This window comes from Epinephelus lanceolatus, chromosome 24 (assembly GCF_041903045.1).
Source record: "Epinephelus lanceolatus isolate andai-2023 chromosome 24, ASM4190304v1, whole genome shotgun sequence".
In the NCBI taxonomy this organism is placed as follows: Eukaryota; Metazoa; Chordata; class Actinopteri; order Perciformes; family Serranidae; genus Epinephelus; species Epinephelus lanceolatus.
In genome coordinates this window covers 4,409,381-4,429,829 of record NC_135757.1, presented here as the reverse complement: position 1 = coordinate 4,429,829, position 20,449 = coordinate 4,409,381, and the positions used below count along the sequence as shown (strand labels likewise).

General features: G+C 42.9%; 1 long non-coding RNA gene across 1 annotated transcript in view; it reads left to right on the top strand.

The window, feature by feature from the left end:
* Positions 1–20,449, top strand: part of LOC144461903 (uncharacterized) — a 168,430-nt gene that overhangs the window by 28,379 nt on the left and 119,602 nt on the right. The window lies entirely within an intron of this gene.

The following is a 20,449-nucleotide window of genomic DNA, read 5'->3' as shown; positions in this document are numbered from 1 at the left end:
GAAGTCATAGGGGTCCGGTGTTTAAAAAACTTGTGCGCTATAATTCTAGTCTTATACATCCAGCTGTACACTCAGTACTTCCTTAACAAACAGCTCTTTCTGATGGGGAACTGAATGGACAGCAAAACTTCGCTCTCTTCAATACCAGACTCCATTGACAAAAACACAAATTTTACCTTGCTGAACACGGGAGTTGCGGAGCTACTTCTGCCTCTGTCGGTAGTTTGTTTTGTGTTATTGTGTGACTTTGGTGAATCTGGACTAACTCTTTAACACACCAAAGTCACACAATAACGCACTGATCGAAGCAGAGGAAGAGTGACAGCTCCTGTGTTTAGCGAGGTAAAATTACTGTTTTCCTCAATGGAGTCTGGCTTTGAAGTTTCACTTTTTTTCAGTTCCTCGTCAGAAAAGGCTGCCTGTTTGGGGAGTACTGAGCATACAGCTGTATAAATGAGACTTGGATTACACTGCACTAGTACAGTTTTGCTGTTGTTAAACATGGTCTCCAGTGACAACAGTCCATGAGGAATGTCGGCCATTTTTGGATTCTTCGTTCACTGTGGAGGCATGCGAAAAAATACAAAGTCTAATCATTTTGGAGGTGAAGTTTTTCCATCCTTTCCTTCCTCCATAAACAGAAGTTTGGTTTAGTTTTGCCATTGTTCAACACGCTTGCCTTCAATTTAAATTCACTGATAACTTTCTCCGTTTTTGGATTCTTCTTCATCATGGAGAAAAACATTCTTCACAAATTCAATGTAACACGCTAATTTTGCAGGTGAAGTTTTCCCATCCTTTCCTTCCTCCATAAATGGAGGTTTGGTGTCATCTTGCTGTTGTTAAACACACTTATAAACGCACAATAATTTTCTCCATTTTTGGATTCTTCGTTCATCGTGGAGGCGTCACAAATTCAACGTAACAGGCTAATTTTGCAGGTGAAGTTTTCCCATCCTTTCCTTCCTCCATAAATGGATGTTTGGTTTAGTTTTCTCGTTGTTAAACACGCTTGCCTACAATTTAAATTCACAAGTATTTTACTCCGTTTTTGGATTCTTCCTTCATCATGGAGAAAAACAGTCTTGTGCACAAATTCAACGTAACACGCTAATTTTGGAGGTGAAGTTTTCCCATCCTTTCCTTCCTCCACAAATGGAGGTTTATTTTATTTTATTTTTTGCTGTTGTTAAACACACTTATAAACACACAATAATTTTCTCCGTTTTTGGATTCTTCGTTCATCGTGGAGGCATCACAAATTCAACGTAACAGGCTAATTTTGCAGGTGACGTTTTCCCATCCTTTCCTTCCTCCACAAATGGAGGTGTGGTTTCGTCTTGCTGTTGTTCAACACACTTATGAACACACAATAATCTTCTCATTTTTGGATTTTTCGTTCATCGTGGAGGGATCACAAATTTAACGTAACACACTAATTTTCCAGGTGAAGTTTTCCCATCCTTCCCTTCCTCCATAAATGGATGTTTTGCTTAGTTTTCCCGTTGTTAAACATGCTTGCCTACAATTTCAATTCACTAATATTTTTCTTCATTTTTGGATTTTTCGTTCATCGTGGAGGCATCACAAATTCAACGTAACACACTCATTTTGGAGGTGAAGTTTTCCATCATTTCCTTCCTCCATAAATAGAAGTTTGGTTTAGTTTTGCCGTTGTTAAACACACTTGCCTACAATTTCAATTCACTAATATTTTTCTCCGTTTTTGGATTCTTCATTTATCATGGAGAAAAACAGTCTTCACAAATTCAACATAACGCTAATTTTGGGGGTTAATTTTTTCCATCCTTTTCTTCCTCCATAAATGGATTTTTGGTTTTGTTTTGCCGTTGTTAAACACACTTATGAACACACAATCATTTTCTCATTTTTGGATTCCTCGTTCATCGTGGAGGGATCACAAATTTAACGTAACACGCTAATTTTGCAGGTGAAGTTTTCCCATCCTTTCCTTCCTCCATAAATAGAAGTTTGGTTTAGTTTTGCCGCTGTTAAACACGCTTGCCTAAAATTTCAATTCACTAATATTTTTCTCAGTTTTTGGATTCTTCGCTCATCGTGGAGGCATCACAAATTCAACGTAACACACTAATTTTCCAGGTGAAGTTTTCCCATCCTTTCCTTCCTCCATAAATAGAAGTTTGGTTAAGTTTTGCCGCTGTTAAACACGCTTGCCTACAATTTCAATTCACCAATAATTTTCACCGTTTTTGGATTCTTCGTTCATCATGGAGGCATGGGAGTCGTCTTCACAAATTCAACGTAACACGCCAATTTTGCAGGTGACATTTTCCCATCCTTTCCTTTCTCCATGAATGGATGTTTGGTTTAGTTTTGCTGTTGTTAAACACACTTATAAACGCACAATAATTTTTCTCAATTTTTGGCTTCTTCGTTCGTTATGGAGGCATGGGAGAAAAACAGTGTTTTCTTTACCAATTCAACATAACATGGGGTGTGTAACTGATATATAAATGGTCGTTTTGGGGTGAAATATTCCTTATAGGCTCTTTTTACCGTCTTTTTGTTTCCACATTTGCTTCATTTGTGGCTTAAATTAACCATAGCAGAATAGTTTTTCTTCGGAGCATATGCATCTTCATTGTCATGTTCAGTCCTCAATGTTCGTACCTTCCTTGGTTTGGTGAGATGTAACTCCTGGTGTATTTTTCCTTGACAGGGTGCAGACAGTGACTCATTCCTATTTTCACACTTTTTTTTAAATCCATGTTTTTTCTCTGAGCATAAAGATTCTTTTCCAGCAACACCCTGCCTCATGTTCATGCTCTGTTTACATGTTTTTCCCAGTGACCCGTTCACCACAACCTTTGCGCCGCTGAGCAGCTCCAGTTGGGCAAAGTGCCTTGCTCCGGGGCGCGATGACAGTAAAGTTTTTGAAAGAGGAGAGCTTTGTCATTTTTCCTCAGCAGGCATTTCAAACCGCTGACCTTCCAGTCACAAGCCTGTCTCTCCAACTTCCAGCCTCTTCCACCACCGCTGCCATTATGCAAAATAATCTCATTTCACATTTGCTCACTTCTCCAACTAGCACCAATTGTCTGACCCAGTCACCGTCTCCAAATAAAAACCCGTCTGGCCTTTTTACATGTTCTCCCTGTTGCCTGACTCGGTCCTGTTCCTGGCACCCAGTCGTGTTTAATTTAGTTCAAGTCCGCGTCGTCCCATGAGGGTGAAATCCTGTTGAAACACATACATGGCAACCAGATATTCACAACAAAAGCTGAACGCGTGCAGCAAGTGGACGTGGTGATTAAAAGAGCAGAGCCCCGTGCAGGAGGGGATGCAGCCGCATTCAGGCAATAACATCAATACTGCCTTCAACGAGCGAAAAGCAGCAGAGAGAGGTTGTAGAGACTCATCAGCGTCATCATTTAGAGTCGTGTCTGGATCTTGTAGTGGTCATATAACTGCTCCTAACCGCTGACATTCAAGGCTGGGGTGATCTGGTGTGATGATGTCGGGTTCAAGTATCAAGACTAACACGACACAGCATCATTTTGCCCTTGTGGTCAGCGAATCCATGAGAATAAAGTCTCCAGATTCCTACAAATCTAAAAGACCGCAGATCTACGTTTTACCCGCGACCACTTCCCTTGATTGTTTCTGGTCGGACCCACCTTCCTCCTCACCCCCCTCGCCCTGATGCGAGGTGATGCCGTGCTCATGTATTTGCTTATTCAGTGTGCAAACCCTCTAAATCAGATTTATGTAGTTGCAGACGTCACCTCTGTTCACTGAGCAAAGAGACACCAGAGCGCATTAAGACTCGCCCAGGGGGAAGATGCGCTGCCCTCACGGGTCACTGAGGATTATCGTAGGAATGATCATTTACGTTTTATTCTACTCCGTGTCTAAATATATTAACACGCTGCTTACAATAAAGGCTTCCTGTTTTGCCTTCAGTCATAGATGTGAGAAATAGTCTGCAGGCATTAAAGAGAAACGACTGTGTTTTGGCGTAAATTGTCTCTAAAATGCATTCAAACAATTAGAGATTGTCTAATCGCCAATTATAGTGAAGTGTGCATTAATTAGTAATGACGGCATGTTGACTGGAAAAGTTTGAAACTGGAGAAAAAGTCACACATTTCACAGATCACTCATAATCACAGTATGCTATCTCCGCTTTCATTTGAGATTCGATAAACATAATCACCACCTTTATCTTCTCATGTGTCAGGGGCCTAAATTGATGGTGTGACAGTACAATCTGAAATCGAAAACGAAGATGCCGCTACTCTTTAAAAACAGATGATAAATTTAGCTTCCCATATGGCACCGGCATCTGGCATTATCTGAGCGTTCGAGTACACGGCGGACGACTCAGCGGAGAGGCCTGCTGCACGATGACGTGATTGTGCCTGTGTGTTTGAAATGCCAAAGATTATCTTTGGCTCCGTGTTGAGATATGTACCTCATTGATGTAACGTTTTACAGATGGTGTAGTAGCTGCTGTGTGTTCGGCGCGGGGAGAGAAAGAGAGCAAAGCGCCATAATCTCCTGATGTGTGATGACAGGTAGTCTCAAAGCAAAGCCTGAACACGCCGTACCTGCAGCGCCGCTCGGTTTGATGGGAGATCAGTGGGCTGTCGACTCTGCTAACAGCCGGGGTGTGCAACAAATCCATCGAAAGGCACAAGAGACAAACACACACCTCACACGCAGACACATGAAAGCGTGTGGAGAACAGGGAAACACAATGTTCAGTTCACAAAAAAATCAAACGCACTGATGCAGGTACATGAGCCTGCAAATACAATTATACTTAATACAGTTAGGGCTGCGGTTTGATGTGGTTTTCTGAATCTGAATACGGGATCAAATCCTTTTAAATCCTCTATCAAATCTACTTAGGTTCAGCTTTAGAGTTTTAAATCAGAGACTGTTTCATGGCACCCTTTAGAGCCTTTTATACTCGCTTTTTTTTACTTGTTTAACAAGCATGTGTCTGTGAAGGTTCATGTCAATCATCCAAGTTGTATGAATACTAGAGGAGGCTGTGGCGGTAGGGCTCCTGTGAAGTGCTGTAAAGCTTAGTTGATTCAAAACACACATTAAACACACATTAAACATGGCTTAATAGAGACAGTTTCAAACACAAGTACACAAATCAGCTTCACTATAACTCGCAGCATTCACAGACAAACACTTGTCTTTATCTGGACACATTTTCCCCACAAATACAACATGCTAACGTTATTAGCACAAGCCTATAGCATTTTCAGTTGCATAAATTAGCCTAGCAGCTAGTGGACTTTTCCTCTTCTCATATAAAACCAGGGACAACAGCAACATTTAACAAAGGTAACGTTACAAAATTAAATTATAGCTCACAAGGTTCACTGACAAAACAACTGTCTTATACTAAACACGTTTTCCAAACAAATACAACATGCTAACGTTATTAGCACAAGCCTATGGCATTTTCAGTGGCATAAATTAGCCTAGCAGCTAGTGGACTTTTCCTCTCCTCATATAAAGCCAGGGACAACAGCAACATTTAACAAAGGTAACGGTACAAAATTCAGCTCCATTACAACTCACAAGGTTCACTGACAGAACAACTGTCTTATACTAAACACGTTTTCCAAACAAATACAACATGCTAACGTTATTAGCACAAGCCTATGGCATTTTACATTGTATAAATTAGCCTATCTGTGAAATTAAAGTAAATAAAAGCTTTGTTTCCACTGAGGGAAATGGTTTCAGCTTACAAATGTGTAGTTACATGTCTGGGGAGGTGCACGTCAGGCTACGGCGTAGAATAAGAAGAAGATATAATAATCATGAATGAAACAGACACATAAACACAACTAATCCATTAAGTATGGTACAGGTGTTTCATATTAGATTTAAATGAGAGTAATGATTGACAGGTTTTAATGAAGTAAGGACTGTTGGGCCAGAGTAATGGTCCTCTGTATTTCAAAGCATATTGTCTGAGTGTTATGCGGTAACAGTGGAGATAGATATCCTCTGCTTGTCTTGTTGGATTTGAAAGATTAGAGGTGGGACAAGCTGAAAATGTGCAACGTTCTGAAACCTACCAGTTGACGCCACATGTGTCGTCTTCGTCTCAACAACTCCTGTACTTCTGTTATAACTGTCGCCTTTTCAGGAACAAGTAACAACTGTGAGAGTAGTTTGGTTTTTTGAGTGTATGTGTGTGTGACACCTGGATTCCACCAGGTGCAGCTGTCGCATGTTTTGGCAATGACTCGTTTGGTCCATCCTCCCTTGGCGTCATACCTCATCGGGATGTTTTCCTGTAGCCAAGTCTCTATTATCACCGTGATACAGCTGTCCAAGTGGCTGTTGGTGACCAGCAATCTTTCGTTGTCCAGCTTGTTAACGAGGGAGCGGGCTTTGGCGAGGAAGATGCTAGGCACGGCAGGTTTGTGCGGGGCTAATTGGAGCCTAGCCTTGATCCCGGCGCTCTTACCTGGCTTCTGCTTCCTCTCACATCTTCGCCCGCGTCTCCAGCCGGAAAGAACCAGAGTCTTTGGATGTACCTCCGATACAACAATTCTTTAAACACATGATTTCTGTCCGTGCGTAAGTCCTAATTCTGCTAAAGCCGGGAGAGTCGCTGCGACTATGCACGCCGCCATCTTGCCACCATGTCGCTACTATACTGGCAGCAGAGCTAGTTACAGTTCGGTTATGTTTATTATTGTTGCTGTAGCCTTCAGACAAAGTTGACAGCAAGCAAACACACCATTTGCTAACAGGTTGTAACTGACTTCACAAACAGACGCATGTGCATGTGTAGCCCATGTGCATAAGAAGTAACTACATGCACACACTGTACGCACAATGCTAATAGAAGTGAAATGTAAGAGCATGCACACAGACATCATGAGTTAGCATCCCGCTCTATCTCTCTGTCTCTCTTTATTTCACACACTAACCAGCCTGTTCCTGCACACACACACACACACACACACACACACACACACACACACACAAAACACCGGTATCACTCCTTCAGCGCTCTGAATGATTTCGCTCTCAGCTGAGCCACATCACAGGCGAGGAAGGAGTGTGCCCCTCCATCAAAGAGCTCTTTAAATGAAATCATGTCCTCTGATGATTCAAAGCAAATATTTCCCTGGCACACTCCTACTGAATGTGCTCCTCTGAAGAGCAGGCCTTCAAGTGAGCGAGGGCGCTACTTTTACGCTTTAAGCGACGCTCGGTGGGGGCGACGTGTCGGGGGGGTTGTAAACGGTGTGGAAATGAAAATGGATCTCGGCTGCTTGCACCCAATTTTTCAGGAGTGTAGTTTAATCTGAATGTGGACCACACAGAAGTTTCCTCACAATGTGTTAGCTTTACAAAAAGATCCCGAAGGAAAAAGAGAACGCTTTGTCGTACAAAGTGACATTTAAAATTAGATGAGAAGAACAGTAACTTATGTTGAGTGACACTGTCTTGAAGCATGTGACAGCCCAGCTAGCAGAAGAAAATGTTGTTATTGTGCATTTATACATTTGTGTGTTTCATACGTATCATATTAATGTTTCCAAAGCCAAGCAGCAGACCACTGTTATATGACACGTTGTGACATTTCCAGCTGTGTTTGTGGCAACAAAACCTGGTATTTTTAAGGCAATGTTGACAAATTTTAAGTGGTGTTTGTAGCGACAACCAAATTATTTTTTTAAGGCAAGGTCGGCACATTTCCAGCTGTGATTGTGGCGACAAATCTCGGTATTTTTAAGGCAATGTCGGGAAATTTCCAGTGTTGTGTATGGCACCAACAACCCTTTATTTTTTTAGGAAAGTTGTAGCAACAACAACTGGATAAATTTAAGGCAATGTCACGAAATTTCCAGCTGTGTTTGTGGCAACAAAACCTGGTATTTTTAAGGCAATGTTGACAAATTTATTTTGATGTTTGCAGCGACAACAACCAAATATTTTTAAGGCAGTGTTGGGGAATTTCCAGTGCTCTTTGTGGCACCAACAATCCTTTATTTTTTGAGGTGAGGTTGGCACATTTCGAACTGTGTTTGTGGAGATGAGCGCAATTTTTTTTAGGAAAGTTGGCACATTTCAAGTGGTGTTTGTAGCAACAACTGGATAAATTTAAGGCAATATCAGGAAATTTCCAGTGTTGTTTGTGGCAACAATATCCTGTTATTTTTTTAAGGCGAGGTCGGCACATTTCCAGCTGTGTTTGCAGCGACAACTGGATAAATTTAAGGCAATGTCAGGAAATTTCCAGTGTTGTGTATGGCACCAACAACCCTTTATTTTTTTAGGAAAGTTGGCACATTTCAAGTGGTGTTTGTAGCAACAACAACTGGATAAATTTAAGGCAATATCACGAAATTTCCAGCTGTGTTTGTGGCAACAAAACCTGGTATTTTTAAGGCAACGTTGACAAATTTGAAGTGATGTTTGTAGCGACAACAACCAAATATTTTTAAGGCAGTGTCGGGAAATTTCCAGTGTTGTTTGTGGCACCAACAATCCTTTATTTTTTGAGGCACTTTGGCACATTTGCAGCTGTGTTTGTGGTGACAATAACCAGGAATTTTTCAAGGAATGTTGGCAAATTTCTAGCTGTGTTTTTGGAGACAGTAGTGCAACTTTTTTCAGGAAAGTTGGCACATTTACAGCGGTCTTTGTGGCGACAACAGGGTATTTTTTAAGGCACTATTGGCAAATTTGTATTGTTGTTTGTGGCAACAACAACCAGGCATCTTTAAGGCAACATCTGTGCATTTCCAGCCGTGTTTCTGGTGAATACAGCATAAATGTTTTTCATGGAAAGTTGTCACATTTCCAGCAGTCTTTGTGGCGACAACAACAGGGTAATTTTTAAGGCACTGTCGGCAAATTTGTGGCGTTGTTTGTGGCAACAAAAAAACAGGCATTTTTAAGGCAACATATGTGCATTTCCAGCTGTTTGTGGAGACAACAACACAAATGTTTTTAAGGGAAGTTTCCATTTCTGGTACATTTCTAGCTGTGTTTGTGTAGACAACAACCAGGAATCTTTCAAGGAAAGTTGGCACATTTCCTGCAGTCTTAATGGTGACATCAAGTGGGTATTTTCTAAGGCACCACTGGTAAATTTCTAGCTTTGTTTGTGGCAACAATAACCTATTGTTTTTTGAGGCTAGGTCGGCATATTTCTAGCTGTGTTTGTGGAGACGAGAGTCCAAATTTTTTTTAGGAAAGTTGGCACATTTCAAGTGGTGTTTGTAGCGACAACTGGATAAATTTAAGGCAATGTCAGGAAATCTCCAGTGTTGTTTGTGGCAACAATGACCTGTTGTTTTTTGAGGCAAGGTCGGGAAATTTCCAGCTGTGTTTGTGGGGACCATAACCGGGAATTTTTCAAGGAATGTTGGCACATTTACAGCTGTGTTTGTGGAGACAACAAGAAGGTATTTTTTAAGGCACTGTTGGCAAATTTGTGGCGTTGTTTGTGGCAACAACAACCAGGCATTTTTAAGGCAACATCTGTGCATTTCCAGCTGTGTTTCTGGTGAAAAAACATAAATGTTGGCAAATTTCCAGCGTTTTTTGTGGCAACAACGGGGTACTTTTTAAGACGACGTCAGCACATTTCCAGCTGTGTTTCTGGGGACAACAAAGGAGTATTTCAAGGCAATATTGGCATATTTTCGGTGGTGTTTGTGTCAAGAGCAACCATGTATTTTTTAAAGCAACATTAGCATTTCCAGCGGTGTGTGTAAAAAAATCAACCAGGTATTTTTCAGGCAAGGTTGGCGCATTTCTAGTGGTATTTGTGGCAACAATAACCAGATATTCTTTCATGTGAGGCTCGCACATTTTCAGCGGTGGTTGTGGCGATCAGTCAACAATCAGGTCATTTTTAAGATGACATGAGTGTCTTTCCAGCTGTGTTTGTGTCAAGAACAACCAGATATTTTGCAGAGCAACATCAGCACATTTCCAGCAGTGGTTATGGTGACAGCAACCAGGTATTTTCTGGGTGACACCTGCACATTATAGCAGTGGTTTTGGCGACAATACTGAGCATTTTAAAACAAAACATGATCTGTCTCAACCATAATTAAGTGGATTTGGGCCTTAAACTAACCACACTTTAACATGAGCGTTGTCACATGAAACTGAAAACTGAAATAGAAGAGAGTAAAACGTGAAAACATATTTGATACATAAGAAATGTGCAAATGTGTCCATGTTTTACTGAAAGGAACAATGCCAACATTTATTCTGGTAATTAGGTTACACATGATGTGCAATTTACATCTAGGTTGCATCCAGAAGTCTTGTGACCTGCAAACCACCATGTCAGTGCTTACTTGCTCACGGAGAAGTTGAAAGTTGCTGAGCAGCAACACCAGCAGAAAAAGACACCATCATCCTCATGCACTTCCTTCAAATCTGTGGATTTCTGAGGTTCAACCCACTCCTGCGTCAACAGCAAACCCAAGTGTCACATCATTTCCATCAGCTGAGTCTGTTGTGACACTTTCCATTCCCAATTTGCGACAAAACGTTGCAACACTGCCTTCTCCATCAACGTACCAACCTGCTAATAATTTCATTTTCTGCTCGGGTATGTCCAAATTGAATTAATCCAGTGTCGAGGTGCAGTATCCACCTTACACCTCGCCACCGCCCCCCTCCTTCCTCCTTTATCGCCTTCCTCCTCTCAGCAACAGATTGTAAAATCTGTTGACAGCCTTGACAGGCTCGCTAAGAAAGCGGAGTTCATTATCGAAGTCATCGCCTGGTCCTTAAAGGTTATTCACTCCCCTTCTCGGAGACAGAGCCCTGTCCTCAAAGTGACATGTTAATGGTTAATGTTGCACGCCATACCGTGAAGAAGAGGGGAGTCTGGGGGGATGGGGAGGGAGCACACTTGCAAAAGATGCGGTGTGAAATAATTCCGGACATGTTTGGGAAATGTTGTTGCCTAATGACACCAGCAGGAGAGGAGGGGATGGGAGTAGCATCGGATGCCTCCTGTCAGATGTGTCACTCATGCCTTTATGTGTCCGACGATTGGATTTTTCTTTTATGCACATCACAGTGTTTCTCTCTTATTAGAGCAGGCACAGGGGAACACGCAAGGGTGAATCTGGAGAAAAGGTGCATGTGGTAAATTAGCATCTTCCTCTGCTTGGACTGGAGTTAAATTTGAAATCCTGAGCACATGTAGGTGCTTTCATGATGAGCGAACAGCCTCCGCTGTGGCAGTTTCTCCAACTTTCACATGAGAAAAGTGAGAGGACACTAAACTTCCTCATAATGAATGAACGCCTCACATCCACTTTAGAGGAACATCCTTTTCTCATTATATTGCAATAAATTCAACTGGATGTGGCCTATATTTAGTGTGCTCCTGATCTCGGCCCAGAGATATGCGCCTCCTAACTCATGATTCCTCCCTCATCTTCGTTTTGGCACCGCACTACATTCGCCCTAAGACAAATCTTTTCCTTCGCGAAAATGAGAATTCTTCTTTCTCCAAATCATGGCATCAGACAGCGGGGGCTGTTGGCTTATGCTGCCGATAAGCTTAGGTGGAAGAATGGACATTTTGACTCACAGTTTTTGGGTTGGATTTGATACAGAGCAGCATTTGGGATGATGTCTGAATGATGGCAGCTGCAATTAAGTGCAGCAACTGCAGAACGGAGATCTGCCTGGCGAGGGACGGGTGATGAAAGTCAAAATCACAGCACGGCATTCAGACACAGACATCGAGTACAAAGATAAAATCTCTTTGCAAGAACTTGCCCACACCTTTGTGTCTTGTTTGCACTCTCCCGTCTGAGGAAGTGTCTCTCAGCTGTGCTATCAGATCAGTTTGGATGTTCTTCAACACTGAAGCACAGCTGAATTAGCTCAGCCTCCCTCGGTGTTCTCAGGAAACTGGTGACATCCACGTCCTCCTCCGTGCGAGGTTACCGCGACCTGAGTTGATCCCGTGCCATCATTTGGCTCGACATGTCCGGCAGGGCTGTCAACATGCAAATTCAGGTGTCTGCTCTTCTGTGTGATGGCTCACTGTACCTCTTTTTTCCTTCTTTTCTTTTCTTTTCTTTGTTTCTTGTGGAAAATCTGAATTATTGCACTGTACTATAAATGAAATTGAATTTAAAGAGTCTAGAAAGTGGTTGAGCTGGCAATATTCTATATTTTTGTTCACATAAGGAGCAACAATATGTCAACAAATCCTATAAACAGACCAAAACTAACAACACTTGGAGGCCCAGACACACCAGTCTGCAGCCGATGCCCAACTGTCAGAGGAAATAACTCTCCACACCAGCAGGTGGCGGTAGTCTGTATTCGTCATTTAAAAAGGGAAACAGGACGAAATCAAGATGCTAGTTAGCCACTTAGCACATTAACAACACAAACTGATATTGAAAGAGCAAAAGATTTTTTGTGCGTACAAACAATTACGAACCATTTTCGCCAAGGAGCTGAGTAGCTAAAACAATAAGTCGTCCTTTCAGTTTCTCGTGGACTGAGCTGAACTGTTTTCGCTATTTTCGGCGACGTACGATCGTGATTATTAGAATATAATCAACTTTGAATCATCAACCTGGTCTCGCTCTGAAGTCGTCAAAATCCAGGGTTTGGTCGGTGACTCCCGGCGTCAGACACAGTCCTTTCACTTCGGCGTGATACCCAGCTGGTTGCTACTATTGTTTAACGCTGACTGGCAGTGTCAATGGGAAACAAGGCGGGGCAACAACAAAAGTTTAGGTGGCGGAAGTCCAAGTAGGGCAGGTGGGAGGGGTGTTGTCTGGGTCCATGGACTTTCACCCGGGAAGCCGGTGTTCTCTTCCTGTATAGCCAGATCTGTACTTTTTTCCGAAACCCAACCGCATGCTTTTGTTGCCTCCATATAGTGCTTTTATTTTGAAAGAGACTATATGCAAACCGTACATTTCCTGTGAAAACTGAAGTGTGTTTTGAAAAGAGACAATGCATGTAACAGGCTGAAGTTGACACGGCGTCCCAGAACGTCAACAACCAACACACCCAGGGTACCTTGGACGTCGTATCTCAACGTGGAAAGTCCATGACCAAACAGCAATATGTGACGACAACATTTTGAACACATTCATGCATCAATTACAATCCAGTTCTTTAATATATGTTATTTTGAACGAGCTAAATTTTGCACATCGACTACTTTTACTTTCGGTACCGAAAGCTGCGGTTCCCAACTGGTGGGTTGCGGTCCAAAAGTGGGTCGCGAACATGTCAACTTACTTCAAGTACAGTGAATTTCTGGAACAGAGCTTTTATTTTGAAGTGCTGTTTCCTGCTTTAGAGTGAGTGACGTCAGGACAGCTACTTGACAGGGACCGAAGACGTTGAATATATTAAACTGTATGGACCTGGGACTAATGACTTGGGAGAAGTCTGGACTCTGCGGTGGGACCAGTTGGGAACCACTGACTTAAAGGGATAGTGCACCCAAAAATGACAGCCATTATCTACTCACCCATATGCCGAGGGAGGCTCAGGTGAAGTTTAGGAGGCCTCACAACACTTGCGGAGATCCAAGGGGAGAGGAGGTAGCAACACAACTCCACCTAATGGAGGCTGACGGCGCCCCAGATTCAAACGTCCAAAAATATCCACAAAATATCTCCATACTGCTCGTCCGTAGTGATCCAAGTGTCCTGAAGCCCCGACATAAAAAGCTGTTTGGAAAAACGTCATTTGAACTCTGTTTTTAGCCTCATTGTCGGGGCTTCGGGACACTTGGATCACTACGGACGAGCAGTATGGAGATATTTTGTGCTTTCAATTATGTGTTTTTGGACGTTTGAATCTGGGGCGCCGTCAGCCTCCATTAGGTGGAGTTGTGTTGCTACCTCCTCTCCCCTTGGCTCTCCGCAAGGGATGTGAGGACTCTAAAACTTCACCTGAGCCTTCACAGGCATATGGGTGAGTAGATAATGCTAATTCATTTTTACTTTAAGTAAAAATTTGAATGCAGGACCTTTACTTGATGTGGTAGACGATGGGCCAACGTTGACTGAAGAACGACTTTCGGCTTGATGTGTTCGGGCCTTTCGTCTGTCTTTACTTTTTGACTTCCTCATCGTCTACCACTCTCAGCTCTAAAGCAATTAAGACATCGATTTCTCAAAACAGTTTTCAAATAAATAATTTATTGGCTCTGTAATCCTCTAAAACAGTTATTATTCTATACAACAGAGCATTGGTCGGGGACTGTTTTCTGTGGCAGACTGATACATCATTGATGCTATAGTGACAACAGCAGGGCGGTATACGTAAGATTGAGTCAACATGGAACTACAGTGTGTGTGTGTGTGTGTGTTCATGGTAATGAAGGAACATGTCAGCCGGTGCAACAGTGTGACTCATTAATGTGTTTTTGGACGATGCTGCAGCTCTACGGCTTTATCAGGCTGTGGATACACACACAATACCACGACTGGCCCCGCTCTCCTCCTGGGACTTGTTGAAAGTAAGAGAAACATGGAGAATGACCAGGCTTATCCTTTAAACGAAAACAAATGTCAACTCCATAAAGTAAATTAAAACCAGTAACATCGGTTATTTAACCTAATTTGAATCTGCAAGAGATCTACGGTTTCACTGCCAGTGACAGTTTGTGGATTTATGTTTTCACAGTGCCATTTTCATGATAAAAAAAAAAAAAACACTTTCCAGGGTGGAAAATCAGCATCTCGACTATTATGAGCCTAATGAACTTGTTTTATGGTCAGGAACTCTTTAAATCAGGGTGAGGCAGGATTCACTGCAGGTTTTACAGACTGACACCAATGACGTTAGTTGAGTAGGATCACTTAATCACCTCCGCCGTATCAGCGCTGAACATCGCTCGCTGGCAAATATTTGATTTTGATTAAAAAGCCAATATTGGCGAAGCGCACAGAGAAGAAAAGGAGAGCGATGTCCCTGCTGAGACTCAAAAACAATCCTCACATATGCAGCCCCACAAAAGAAGACCAAAACAATATTCGGTTCCCACAGCATTTATTCATCCTGTTATACATCAGAAAGTTGTCATCAACATTTCCTAGATATAAATCTGTGCCAGGATCAGAGAGGAGAGGAGGAGGAGAGGCTTAGAAGCAGAGCGCTCTTAAATCTAACAAAATCTAACACTTGAATCGTGGTCGTTTTGGCAGCCTGGGGGCACAGCGGCGGGCTCCAGGCGTCAAGGCGCCACCTCAAATTCTCTGCTGTGGTCGGGTACAGTCTCTCCCCACATGGCACTCATTTCTGGCTGCAGAGCTCCAGCGTGAGAGCCTTCCTCCTTTCCAGCGGTAAGGAGATGCCTGAACAATTACGTTGGTAATTAGGGAGGGTGGATCTCCGCTCTGGCACGGCCAAACCGAACGAGGGCCCACGCCAGTGATCAAATGACGTGCATTTTCAGAGCTGCGAGGACAGGGCCCTGCCACGGATGAAATGAATAATTTACAGCTGGGGCAGAATTTGTGTTAACTGCAGCACACTTCTGTAGAATTGCTGGGGAAAAGCAGACCAAACAACTTGAAAGGAAGCAGAAGAAAAGAATAGCGCGGCGCCAAAGATCATCAAAAGCCGAGATAGAAGTGACACGACTCACACCCACTCCCATTGTGGGGTTCAAAAAGATTTTTGTCTTTGCTCTGCTTTTTTTTTTTGTGTCTTTTATTTGTTTCTTATTTGGGGAGGCAATATCTTGTCATTAAAGCAATTTTTCTGCGGCTTTGGCTGAAGCGTCGGCGTCGGGCAGACAAAAAGCTTTGGTGATAAGCTAGCTTAAATGACAGATTGCGTCTTTATTGTGCACATTTCATTATTAGCTCATATTTTCCCTGCCGTTGCATGAGGAGGTCGGACCCGTAAACCGTGAACCAGACGGGCTGACGGCCTTTCATGCTGCAGAAATGAGATTCTGTTGACCTTCCCACTGCCCGTCTAACAGCACAGACAAAAATCAAGACACGATCTCGTGATTTACGCCGCTGAAACACTTCCTGTTTCCCATTATCTCCCCTCCATACATGCTATTATTTTCTCACAGACATCAAAAATCTGTGAAGTTTCTGTCGAGGTGTTTTTTTATTAGATAATTTAATGCATCAGAGGCCTTTTTCACCGCTCTGACTCAGGGGAAGGGAAATGATGTGATGTTAAATATAATGAATTTCTCTGATGTTTGCTTGCAGATTACATTTTAAGGAAGTTTCTTTGTTCCAATTGGCTTCTAATCTGCCTGAAATTCACGCACTGAAACAAAATCCCCTCTCACTCTCCGCAGCTTTTGTGTTTATTTCTCCTCCTGCCACTTCCAGTTACTTCTAATGCAGCATTCACTTGTAATGGAGCTGATCTCCAGGCTTATTCTCGTGTTGCTTTCAGGGTATCTGGACACAGAGTGTCAGCTAAACGCCTGAAATGTAAATGCAAAATGAAACAATTTTGCTCCCTTTTCACCCCTCGTCTCTTTGATCCCCTTCACAACTTAGGAGACGTGCAACTTTGATCTTGACCCATTTCCTCCTAACAGCTTCTTTGTGAGCGCTCGTGCTGCAGCAGCGAGACGTGTCACCGCGCAGACATTCACAGACATTTCAGGAAGCCACTGGACAATGCGATGTGCGTTTGCGTGACCGCAGAAGCCACGAACTGCCCAATTATTTTGCCCTCGCTCGCGGTTTCACCTAAAATAAACAAGACACTGATGCCCGTCTCACATTAGAGCGATGTTCCTCTAATGCCTCCTTTGTCAAACCTCTGATTTATCTGCTGTGCTTGACAGAATACGAGGTGATTTCTTTGACAACACTCTTGCGTTTAACCCTGAGGTTTCACTGTGGATTCAAACTCACGTGAGGCACCACTGACCTAAAAAGATGCCTCCCTGCTAAATGGTGCGGCGGTAACACACCTGCAGTGTGGCACCTGTGACCTGCAGTGTGTCACCCTTTTATTTTTTCCTCTTTGTGCAGATGAAGAGGGAATTGTGGCCTATTTCTTTGGAGAATAACCTCTTTATTTGCAATTAATCCACACTCCTCTGAGCTCTGCCTTCAATTTAGTCGAAGAAGACATAGAAGGCTATAGTTACTTAACCTCCGGGCCTTTGAAAAAAAAGCCACAGACACATGAACTCAACCTAGATTTGTCGACTGACACCGCCGTGATGCGGGGAGCAATCTTCCAAGTTCGAAGTAATAAAATGGCACAATTAAGCCATTTATGTGATTCCATAAAGTGACGTCTTCCCTAATGAATCTGTTGACATGCGGATATTTGAAACAGAAACTGGGAAACTGTACAAGCTATATTTGCACTTATACACCACGCAGATTGATCACAGTTTAGGTGTGTGCCGAGTGTGACTGCACCTTGTTAAAGCCGGGGAAATGTGAGAATTCCATAGAAGTTGCTGCAATTAACCTCATCAGTCAGTCCGTCATCTTGATCTGTGTCACACCTTCTGCACAGGTTAGTGCTCTTTAACGTGCCGCACAGGTGACTGACACGTACGTTTGACTGGTGACAGAGCGTTTAAACAGTGGGAGACGAATGCACGCAAAAAACGAAGAGAGTAAAAGAGAAAAGTGTACCCACAATACAGCGTTTACGAGGTTGCATTCCTGGCTGGATCGCATTACAACTGCAGCTTTTGCATGCACATAAATGTGGTCAGTGTCTCCCTGTGCCTCCAGACCGATGAGACACATCACTGCCGCTCTGCACAATAACTTATTAAATGTAGTTCTTGCATAAAAGTGAAAATCTCTTTATTTCTTTAACACTTTGTGTCTAAACAACCTCCTCTAGGCCTCTTTCACACTCGACGAAAAACCCCACAAACATCTGGCTTGTGTACGAATGGGAAAGGTTACAATCGGACATCACTCCAGGGACAAATGACTCTGCAGTAGTCGGGTGTTTATCAGCTGCAGCTCGGCTTGGCTTCAATCAGCAGTTATGGAACTAAACCTCTGATCGGGCCCAAAACATCAGGCCTCATCCAACACGAACCCAGTCAGTTTCTGTCCAAGCCCGACCGGAACCTGACCCAGGGTAGCAGTTTGAGTTGAACCCAATTAAAACCTCAAATTTCTACCATAAAAGATAATATTATATGTCACATATTACCCTGTATTTTTTAAATAATAACCTCTTCTTCTCTTCCTGCTGTTATTTCAATAGTCCGTCTCATGCACGACAGGTTCGGCAGAGCGGGCAGTGCCTTTTGGTGCGTCTAGTGCCATCTCTACCATTGCCAGGGAGACAGAAGCACACACTCTGCCAACCAAGACACCTTGCAGCCCCTCTTAGTCTCTATCTCTATCTTGTTTTCCGTCTTGTCTTCCGTGGTTCTCCAATTTATCGTTCTGTTGCTCATTGTCCATCTCTCAGTCACAGTCCCCTCTTGATTCGGTCCATTTAAAGGTCTGCAATTTACGCACGAAACTGCCAGATTCATGAAAAAAGAAAACCCTGATTCAAACCCGGAGTAATAATGAGATATTACTACCTGGCCTGGCCCGAACCCAGAGAGTTGGGTCAGGTCGGGCAGAGAATCAGAGCTCAAGACGGACCCGCTAATTTTATTTTTTTCAAAATTATTTCTTTGGGCTTTTTACCTTTAATGGAAAAGACAGATTGAAATGGGGTGAGAGAGAGAGTGGGGGTTGACGTGCAGCAAAGGGTTGCAAGTCGGAGTCAAACTTGCGACCACTGCAGCAAGGCATTGCCTCTGTACATGGGGTGCCGGCACTATCCACTATGCTACCGACGCCCCTGGACCCACTAATTTTAGCGCCTTTGCCGGCTAGCACCTTCAGTTTTCGTCCAAGCAACCCTCAAACTTCGTTCCAAATTTAGTCGGCACCAATTGTTGGAGAAAAACTGAACAAGTAAGCGATACAAAAAAAGAAGTAACCACCGTAACACCTTGACCGGCCTCCATGATGCCTGTCTGAGAGGTCAAATGCAACATACCAGAAAAAAAAAAACCCTAGAGAGGCATACCCGTCTACCTCGGAGTCGTGCACACGGATGTGGTCTATGGGCAATCGGAAAGCGGTCTATCGTCCATTTTAAGCAGGTATTCCCGCGTTTAATAAGCTGGCATATTCACGCTATGTCAATTATAAATCCACAGAACACTGTCTTTGAGTTCAGTTAAAGGAGATCCAAGGAATATTGGACTTGCTCATTTTCGACCCTTTGTCGGCTAGCCACAAAATAACGTCAGTGTCCGTCCGAGCAGCGCTCACACTTTGTTTCGAATTTAATCGGCACCAATTGTGGGAGAAAGTCTGAACAAGTAAGACATATAAAAAAAGAAGTAACCTGTGAACTCGACACTCGACACATTTAATAAGCCGGCGTATTCGTGCTTATTTTGGTGGCTATCTTTTTTTCTCGTTATGCATGAATATGTCAATTAAAAATCCATAGAACACTGCCTTTGAGTTCAGTTGAAGGAGATCCAGGGAATAATGAGATGTTAACAACCCCAGCCTGGTCCGAACCTGGCGGGTCAGGGCAGCGAATCTGAGCTCTCGATGGAAGTATAACACCTGAGTGGATTCATTTTAGCCCCTTTGTTGGCTAGCAACAAAACACCATCAGTGTCCGTCCAAGCAGCGCTCAAACTTCGTTCCAAATTTAGTTGGCACCAATTGTCAGAGAAAGACTGAAGAAGAACAAACCCTAGAGAGGCTTACCCGTCTACCTCGGAGTCTTGCACACGGCTGTGGTCTATGGGCAATCGGAAAGCGGTCTATAATCCATTTTAAGCAGGTATTTCCACGTTTAATAAGCCGGCATATTCATGCTTATTTTGGTGGCTATCTTTTTTTTACATTATGCATGAATATGTCAATTAAAAATCCATAGAACACTGTCTTTGAGTTCAGTTAAAGGAGATCCAGATAAAGAATGTCGGTTTCGTAACAGCATATAAAACAAAAACAGCTCCTTGTGTTCTGCTTCTAAAATGCCAATTTTTATTTATTGATTTATTTATTTTTAATGTTTCTAATGTTTCAAAATGAACAGCTCAGTAACAGTTTTCCAGTACGTAGCCCCTGTCTTTGGTTTCACCTGGATGTACAGAAATTGGGAGGCGCATGGAACATCCCAAGATGTGCAAAAAAAGTCTCTTGGAGCCATCCCCTAAACCCAACAGGAAGTCAGCCATTTTGAATTTACTGTGCAGTTTTTGTGCATTAATTTGTATCTATTGATTTATTTGTTTTTAATGTTTTAAAATGAACATCGTAACTTTTTGTACAAAGCAGGAATTACATACGTGCATGCCGATCCCAAAGCCTTGTCACGAACAATTCAGTACAAGCACCTATGTTGCCACACCTCCAGTTTTTGGTGTGGTATCAGTGACACGTTTGGCAGGGCG